Source organism: Phalangium opilio, unplaced genomic scaffold (genome assembly GCF_054372755.1).
Source record: "Phalangium opilio isolate 3A_F unplaced genomic scaffold, DU_Popi_V2 ptg000089l_1, whole genome shotgun sequence".
Classification (NCBI taxonomy): Eukaryota; Metazoa; Arthropoda; class Arachnida; order Opiliones; family Phalangiidae; genus Phalangium; species Phalangium opilio.
In genome coordinates this window covers 7088295-7097527 of record NW_028324194.1, presented here as the reverse complement: position 1 = coordinate 7097527, position 9233 = coordinate 7088295, and the positions used below count along the sequence as shown (strand labels likewise).

Genomic DNA, 9233 nt, shown 5'->3' with positions numbered 1-9233 from the left:
GTCTTCGTCCATCCCACATGGACACCAGTCTGTACATAATGGCTTCTAATCACCACCATCTTTTGGTCTTCGTCCATCCCACATGGACACCAGTCTGTACACCTGGCTTCTAATCACCACCATCTTCTGGTCTTCGTCCATTCCACACGGACACCAGTCTGTACATACTGGCTTCTAATCACCACCATCTTCTGGTCTTCGTCCATTCCACTTGGACACCAGTCTGTACACCTGGCTTCTAATCACCACCATCTTCTGGTCTTCGTCCATTCCACTTGGACACCAGTCTGTACACCTGGCTTCTAATCACCACCATCTTCTGGTCTTCGTCCATTCCACTTGGACACCAGTCTGTACACCTGGCTTCTACTCCATCGTCATCGTTGGGTTTAAGACATTCGCGGCGATCAGCTAGGGTTACGAGAAACGTCTAGCCTCCCTAAGGTGGGTTGTCCACCAAAGGTTTTCGCAATTGCGGTTGTTCTTGCTTTTAGCTGTAGTTCGACACCCTTATATACTACCTATTTGAATAAGGTAATGCAACCGGAGTATGCTTCATTTCAAACGCCAATATTAGTCAGGTCTCTCAAGAATGTCTAATTGTTCTTTATAAACGCGATGTAACGCTCAATAAGGCGAACAACTAACGAAGAAAATATTTAATATTAATTATATTTATTTTAATATTCAAGATAATCTAGTTTCTCAACTCAAAATTAAAACGGAAAGAGTTAAGAAGCAGCCTATGTTTTAGTCTGTGTGTGTCCGTCCGTTAGTGCACCGCGTTAGCAGTTCGCTTTGTTTTGTGGAAAGAAATCCTACAAAACCTTAAAATTTGGTTTTCTCATAATGTATAATTAATATTTGGAAATATTGTTCGTAATTTCGATGCGTTTAGTGATTTTGTAGCTATAAAGCTCTGTTTCATTTTGATATCCCAAGAATATTTTTAATTATTATTATTTGAAATCGATGTTTATATATTACTTAAGCTATACTACATCTGTTTATAGCATAATTCTTTCTAAAGTGATTTCAAGAAGAACGCAACTATTTTGGTCAAATAAATTTTTGTTTGTCAATAGGCCTAGTGAACCAAAAAGTTAACGCTTGGGTTTGGTTTTCGTTTCTGTAATACAGAGACATTAACGGTTCAGAGTGAGCCGAAAGTTAAATACACTTTTTACCTCTCCGAGTGACGTATGTCACGGAGAGGTTTTGTAACGATCGTGTGTGTCTGTCTGTCTGTTGTTACACCCACGTGACCGCGTTCCCAGTTTCCAAATCGGAGCAAACGTCTTCGCCATTTCCGAACTGCATTCACAGTCACGGAAATGGCTCCTCTACTTGAGTTCTCACACCACCATCTTCTGGTCTTTGTTCCATAATATAAAGTGAATATGTGGAAGTATTTTTCGTAATTATGATGCATTTAGTACTTTTGTAGCTTTAAAGCTTTGTTTCATTTTGATATTCCAAAGATTTTTTTTAATATTGTTATTTGAAATGGCTGTTTATATATTACTTAAGCTATACTACATCTGTATATAGAATAATCCCTGGTTTAGTGATTTCATGAAGAAAACTAAGACCTAGACTCCCTCGCGTATATTAAGTATCATCCGCAATAGGCTTAGTGAACCAAAGAGTAAATAATTGAGGCCTGAGGTGAAGTAAACTTGTGGCTTTGATTTTCGTGTCTGAAATGAAGAGACATCAACGGTTCAGTGTGAGCCGAAAGTTAAATACACTATTAAATAATCAGGTTAAGATTTTATAATAGAAGAAAAGATCATGGTGGCAATTCGAATAGTAAAAGGGCTAATGGTAAACGGGTAGTAGCTACAGACTTTTTATTCTCTTTATGGTGCGCATTGACTATTAGTGCGTCTAGCTACAATTTAGCTTTGGTGTTATTTAACATTAACATTCATGTTGGCAAACTAAGAATATTGTTGAGGTGAGACGAGACGATAGTGTTTACACTGCAAACCAGTTGTGAATGTAGCTATCAGAATATACGGTAAACAGCTGAAGCGTAGACTTCATTTCCTGATCTTTTCCCCATTGACTGATTTCCATGTGTCCAAGATTTATCCTTATTGGATGTAAAATGTCGTCTGCTTTACTGTATTATTCGCTATGCTTGGAATACTGCTTCAATATTTCGTAAATGTTTACTTCAAAAAAGAGAAATAATTCCATATCTAGGTAAATAAGTTTGTAGTAGTAGACCTCTTGACTCGGAGAGGTAATATTTTGGTTTTCCCAACTTGTATTATTCTAAACAAGATAAAAACTAGCTGTTACCCGCGGCGGCGCTTGCGTGTAATAAAAACTTCCATCAAAATAATATGAAGAATGGGTAGATTTTACTGATGACTAATATTTTGGTAGCACCCTAGGAGCAAAGGCACACGGCGTTGCCCGTCAGCCCCTATTGATGCATTTTTTATTACTTTTCACGCGGACATTATTCCATAAAGAAGGGTTTTTTAGTTTTTGGCCGCCATTTAAAAAGATGGCGACAAATCGAACCCGAAAGACCATTCAGCCCGTCTATAGGTTAAAGGAAACCAGTGTACTAAATATTTGATAAATGGGTTGAAACGCGCGGACTTTGTTGCAAAGAGAAGATTTTTTTTACATTTCTGGGCGCCATTTTTTAAGATGGCGGCGGATTAGAAAAATCTTTCTTAATACGCGCCTACTACTTACGAGTAACGTTTCTGCAAATTTTCAGCGGCTTCAGCCTTCTAGGGGAAGCGGTTTGGGCTGGGCGTTGATTATCAGTCAGTCAGTCAGAACTTCATTTTCCAAATTCAAAATGATGGGTTCACTGAATATATCTTCGGATCTACGGGTCCAAATGTCCTGAAATTTTAATGAGGGGTGTGTTACAATCTATTATGTTATACTAGAAGGAAGTCAAGCTTTTAGAATGAATAGTTTTTATAATAAAAATTTCCAATGTCAAAATTCAGTATTTAATCCACAATATCTTTGGATCTAATGGTCCAAATGTCCTGAAACTTTAATGAGAGGTGTGTTACAATTAGGGATGAACCGGTACCGATACCATATCGGTATCGGCGCCGATACTCGGGGTTTCCCGATAGTATCGGATCGGTTGGTTTTATATGATACTATACCGATATTCGTTTTAAACGCGCGTTAGATGGCGCTACATAACATTTCTAGGTCTTACAGTAATGTATTGATAGTGATAATACATTTTTATGAATGTCAAAATGCCGTGATACTATTTTGGAAGTACCTCTAAACATTGTACTTGGTAGTATAATTCATGAAATTACTCTGCAATTATTTTCTAGTATTTTTAATACATATGCAAATGGCACTGTACTACTAAAAATATCGATATCGGTAGATGTAAGTAAATATCTAAATTCTTTGTAAACCCAATATAAATCGACACATTTGCATTCAACAGTCAGTAGTCTGTTATCATCGGTCGTACTCAGTTATGGACATTATTTAATTTACTCTCGCTAATAAATATATTTTGTTAGTTTAACCCCGTATATTTATTTCTACGTTCGGCTCTATATACGAACAGAAGTTAATGACTTCTTATCCTGGGAAGTATTGGACACTAAGGCTTTATATAGTATCCATCCCTGCTAGTCAAAATTGCCTATGGTAATCGTAAAAGAGTGTCGAAAGTTTCCTCCCCACTAGGAAAACTATCTAATCTACTGAAAAAAATCCCACGCCGAGAGGCTGTGGCACTCAAACTGTGGGGCGTGTTCTAAACTTCTTCAGCGCCTATCGTTGAAAAGCCGTCTGTCTAGAACTCTATGAAAATCCATTACAATCCGTGAGTCTAGGACCCCACACTAGTTTGACCGGAATTTCTAGCAAACCCTATTAAAACAGCTGTTCTTGTCACCGTTACCTCAAACCACGGGACACACCTTAAAGTTTCGTTACTTGCCCTACTTGCGTTACAGCGCAAATCAGCCTGCCAGCTTAAAATGAGAGAAGCGCCGTAGGTGGCGCGGTGATCGGACCTAATAAGAAGTTGGCTAACAGAGATGGTTCCGGATATGGTTAGAATCCAATACTTCCCAGGATAAGAAGTCATAAACTTCTGATACGAATTAGTCGCGAAACAGAGGGGCGCTGAGTATACAAATAATGTCTATTATAACGACCAAGAGCCTTTACGTTTCAATAATGTCATTCTCACTCTGTTAACATAAAATGTTTATTTTCCCTTTCTGGTCAAAGGAGTCAGCTTTTAAAGCATAGCGAGGGTCACGTGGTTCCCCTACAAGTTGACTTTCCTTACGAACTCCATTTTTGGATTGGCAAAGGCATTTGCAGCGGCATTTGAAAGTGCAATAATACAATGCATACACTCGTAGAGACACTAAATAGAGACACAGCCTAAAACAGGCAACTTAAGCCTTGGTCGTAGCTAACATCTAAAATACATTTTAAAAAGCGATTTTGAGTATTTTATATGGGACACTTAATTAAATAAAAATTAGACCCAAAAGTGACGTTTTTGTTAGAATAATAGCGTTTTCCTTTGTGTCGTCGCGGAGCGCTCCCAAGGAGCAATAAAAATGGTAGTAGTAGTTTCCAGCTTCGTTAAAGACTGTTTTTGAAGAATAGGATCTCCTAGTTTTATTCCTCCATGGGAGCGCTCTGCGAGGACCCAAAGGAAAACGCCATAAGTGTTATTTTCATTAAAAAATTATCAAGTAAATGTTTTGGGGCGGTGAAATAGCAAGAACATGGCGTTTGACTATTTTAGAGACAACTGAACGATATGGTAGGGGTCACCTCTACGGAAGCTAGTATTGAAAAAATATTATCTAAGTTGGCGCAAACATACCTTCATATGCGTGTTAAATCGATTGTCATACTTATTTCCGTTACGTTACATAAATGTTTATTAAGCCTACACAGAACCAGGAACCGATACCATAACTAAGTTATGGAACCGATAAGTTATGGTATCGGTTCCTGACAGAACCAATTACAAGTATACATTTAGTTATTTTAAAGAGTTACAACAGTAATATCTTAAAACTGCATCTTGACACGTTAGAGTTATACATGTGCTGTTTTGTGTTTTGAATTAAAACCGTTTGAAATATCTCAATCCAGTGTTAATGGTATTGAATCGTGTTAAACTTCTTACCTAACAAGTTATGAAATAGGCCTTTCCGCGAATAAATCGAAAGGAATCCTGGGTGAGTGGTCTTATGCCTACAATCGCCAGCGCAATTACGCTAAATTAAAGGTCGCTTCACAATTGAAACGAAGAACTAACCTGATTTCAACGTTAAAAGCCTCACCCGCTCACGTTTATCAACTTTACGCGCACGTGGTGCGGGACCGTTTCAACAAGATTGCCCCGGGCCCTTAAAACGTTTTTCGGAAAGGCCTATTCTTAGTTAATATATCTAATTTAGGGTTTGACAACCCGAAAGTGTCACTGTGTTTTTCTCGTGCTTGTTCTGGATGGGTTATATTTAAAATATATACTATTTAATATACAATATGTACAATCTATCGATCTTTCACTTTCATTTGTCATGTCACACGGCATTGCGAGAATAACTGAATCTCTCAATATTGGTGTGGTGCCTCTATTCAAAACGAATTTGGTTAAAGTTCGTCAAAACAATTCCCCTTAATTTAGTGGAAAATTCGTTAAAAAATACTAATAAAAAAATGAAAGTTGTATGATATCATTTCATCGTAAAATATTTTCGGCAAATGGAACTTCGATAAAAACCTAATGCAGTTATTTTTTAAAATAATTGAAAATTATAATCGTGTTGTAAAAAGTATCCATTTTGTCCGCTTTTCGTTTACTTTTTTCAGTCTTTGTCTACTATAGACAGTATTCTTTTAATTAACCCAAAAACGATTTGTTTCATTTTGGGACTTGTCTAATACAATCAAAGCTATTTAAAACATTACAACATTGCTCTAATTAAAATACGATTATGCTAGAGGCTTCCATATTAAATGAATAAAATTAAAAATGTCGATAGCTAGGAGGGAGGCCTTTTGAAAATGGTGGGCGAAAAGGAGAGTGAATTATAATTCAATATTTGTGTTTCGTCAAGTTTTCAAATTGACATCTTTAGTCCTATTATGACTCATATTTAAACCTTAATTTTATTCATTTAAATTTCAGAGAGCTATAATTTGAACTGTTTCTATATTTTATTTTGCTCTATACGACCGATATATGGTGGTGAAAATATGAATGTTGTAGCATGTGTTAAACAAACTTTCAATAGACTAGACGTCTAGAGACTGTGAGTCAATAATTATTTTTACCTCTCCGAGTGACGTATGTCACGGAGAGGTTCTAATTTCGACGTGTCTGTCTGTCTGTCTGTCTGTCTGTCCGTCTGTCCGTTGTTATACCCACGTGACCGCGTTCGCAGTTTGCAATTCGGAGCAAACGTGTATTCAATTTCCAGACCGCATTTACAGTCCCGGAAATTGTATTCCACCAGAAGAAAATAGGGGAAGTACGTATTCGTACCTTTAGCTAGTGCAAGTCGTCCTTCTCTCCCAGAAACAAGCTATCGCTTTAAATTGGCCAATCAGAGATAGGCAGAGAACCGATAGAAATTTTTGAAGGTGCGCCACCATACCGTGAGAAACCGAACTACAGAGTATAGACGACGATTTCCGTCCTTCTTTCGCCCGGGTAGATTGACATGGAAAGTTATCGTTCAATTAAGAGTTAAAAATGGATAGTTCTGTCCAGTGTAATTTAGTATATCGTGAAACTAGTGACAAGAAAAGCCAGACAAGTTTTAAAGGCAAAACTAAAGGTATTCAAGTAGAATTTTCGCCAAATTCGAGTGACTCGTTAAGCCTCGGCCATAGTAAACTCAAGAAGTCGGGTACCATAACAAAGTCAGCATTCAGCTGGATAGCAGACGAACCTTCGAAGAAAATAGTTTCTTGTATTCATCCGCGGTTTCCCGCCAAAAAAAGCGGATATTCAGTGGCGCGAAAAAACCGATAAAGTGACGTCTCGCGAAATAGCTAAGAATACGTACTTCCCCTATTTTCTTCTGATTCCACTTACAGGCTATTACTCCATTGCCTGTCTAACAACTCTGTTCATTTGTCCACCCCTAATGGACACCAGTCTGAACTTACTAGCTTCTAAACACCACCATCTTCTAGTCTTTCGCCCATTCCACATGGACACCAGTTTCTACTTACTGGCTACTAAACACCACCACCTTCTCGTCTTTGTCCATTCCACATGGACACCAGTCTGTACACCTGGCTTCTAACAGCACCATCTTCTAGTCTTTCGCCCATTCCACATGGACACCAGTTTCTACTTACTGGCTACTAAACACCACCACCTTCTCGTCTTTGTCCATTCCACATGGACACCAGTCTGTACACCTGGCTTCTAACAGCACCATCTTCTGGTCTTTGTTTTTGTCCATCCCACATGGACACCAGTCTGTACACCTGGCTTCTAACACCACCATCTTCTGGTCTTTGTTTTTGTCCATCCCACATGGACACCAGTCTGTACACCTGGCTTCTAACACCACCATCATCCTTAAGGTTAAGACATACGCGGCGATCGGCTAGGGTTACGAGAAACGTCTAGCCTTCCAATGGAGGGGTCTTCCTCCAAGGTTCACGCAATTGCGATGTTCTTATCTACAGCTGCGGTTCGAATCCTTTATATACTACCTATTTTAGTAAGGCGAAGCAACCGGCGTATGCTTCATTTCAAACGCCAATATTAGTCAAGTATCTCAAGAATGTTTAATTGTTCTTTTTTAAAGCGATGTAACGTTCAATAAGGCGAATAACTAACGAAAAAAATATTAAATATTAATTATATTTATTTTAATATTTAAGATAATCTTGTTTCTCAATTCAAAATTAATACGGAAAGAGTTAAAAAGCAGTCTATGTTATTGTCTGTGTGTGTCCGTCCGTTATTACACTAGTGCCGCAGTGCGCTGCGTTAGAAATTCGTTTTGCTTTGATGTGTAAAGAAATCCTGCAGAACCATAATATTCCCTTTATCCTTAATATAAAGTGAATATGATGAAATATTTTTCGTAATTATGATGCATTTAGTGCTTTTGTAGCTTTAAAGCTCTGTTTCATTTTGATATTCCAAAGAATTTTTTTAATATTATTATTTGAAATGGCTGTTTATATATTACTTAAGCTATACTACATCTGTATATAGAATAATCCTTGGTTTAGTAATTTCATGAAGAAAGCTAAGATCTAGACTCCGGCGGGCATATCTAGTATTACTTGCAATAAGCTTAGTGAAATATAGAGTAAATAATCGAGGCCTGAGGTGAAGTAAGCTTTGGGTTTTGATTTTCGTGTCTGAAATGAAGAGACATCAACGGTTCAGAGTGAGCCGAAAGTTAAATACACTCTTAATTAATCAGGTTAAGATTTTATAATAGAAGAAAAGATGATGGTGGCAATTAGATTAGTAGGGCTAAGCTACAGAGTTTTTATTTTCTTTATGGTGCGCATTGACTATCAGTGCGTCTAGCTACAATTTATCTTTGGTATTATTTAACGTTAACACTCATGTTGGCAAACTAAGAATATTGTTGAGGTGAGACGAGACGATAGTGTTTACACTGCTAACCAGTTGTGAATGTAGCTATCAGAATATAGGGTAAACAGCTGAAGCGTAGACTTCATTTCCTGTTCTTTTTGCCATTAACTGATTTCCATGTGTCCAAGATTTATCCTTATTGGAAGTAAAATGTCGTCTGCTTTACTGTATATTCGCTATGCTTGGAATACTGCTTCAATATTTCGTAAATTTTTACTTCAAAAAAGAGAAATAATTCCATATCTAGGTAAATAACTTTGTAGTAGTAGACCTCTTGACTCGGAGAGGTAATATTTTGGTTTTCCCAACTTGTTTATCCAATAATTACATAATGAACCACCTCGTGGCATTTTTTAGAGTAATATATTTTGCCAATTTTTAGACTCGACACTTAAAAGTTGATCTAAAAATCTCAGTACCCAAGAACGTGTCTTTGTCTTTGAGAAACGCGGTCTTAAATCTTCTATGCCTACATCACTAGATAACAAAATTTAAATTAATAAATTTTAATTTGTAACAAGTATTTTACCAAATAAATTATAATAATTTTTTTTTTCTTTTTTAAGTCGATTTCAGATTTTTACCTCTCCGAGTGACGTAT

The 9233-nt window shown here is 37.2% G+C and overlaps 1 long non-coding RNA gene across 1 annotated transcript; it reads right to left on the bottom strand.

Annotated features, from left to right (window-relative positions):
• Window positions 1–8486: 8486 nt before the first annotated feature.
• LOC149647299 (uncharacterized) lies at window positions 8487–8946 on the bottom strand. Its single transcript, XR_016371919.1, has 2 exons — window positions 8850–8946; window positions 8487–8767 (listed from the first exon to the last, which is right to left on the bottom strand). It is a non-coding gene; the product is annotated as an uncharacterized LOC149647299 (long non-coding RNA).
• Between the last annotated feature and the right edge of the window lie 287 nt (window positions 8947–9233).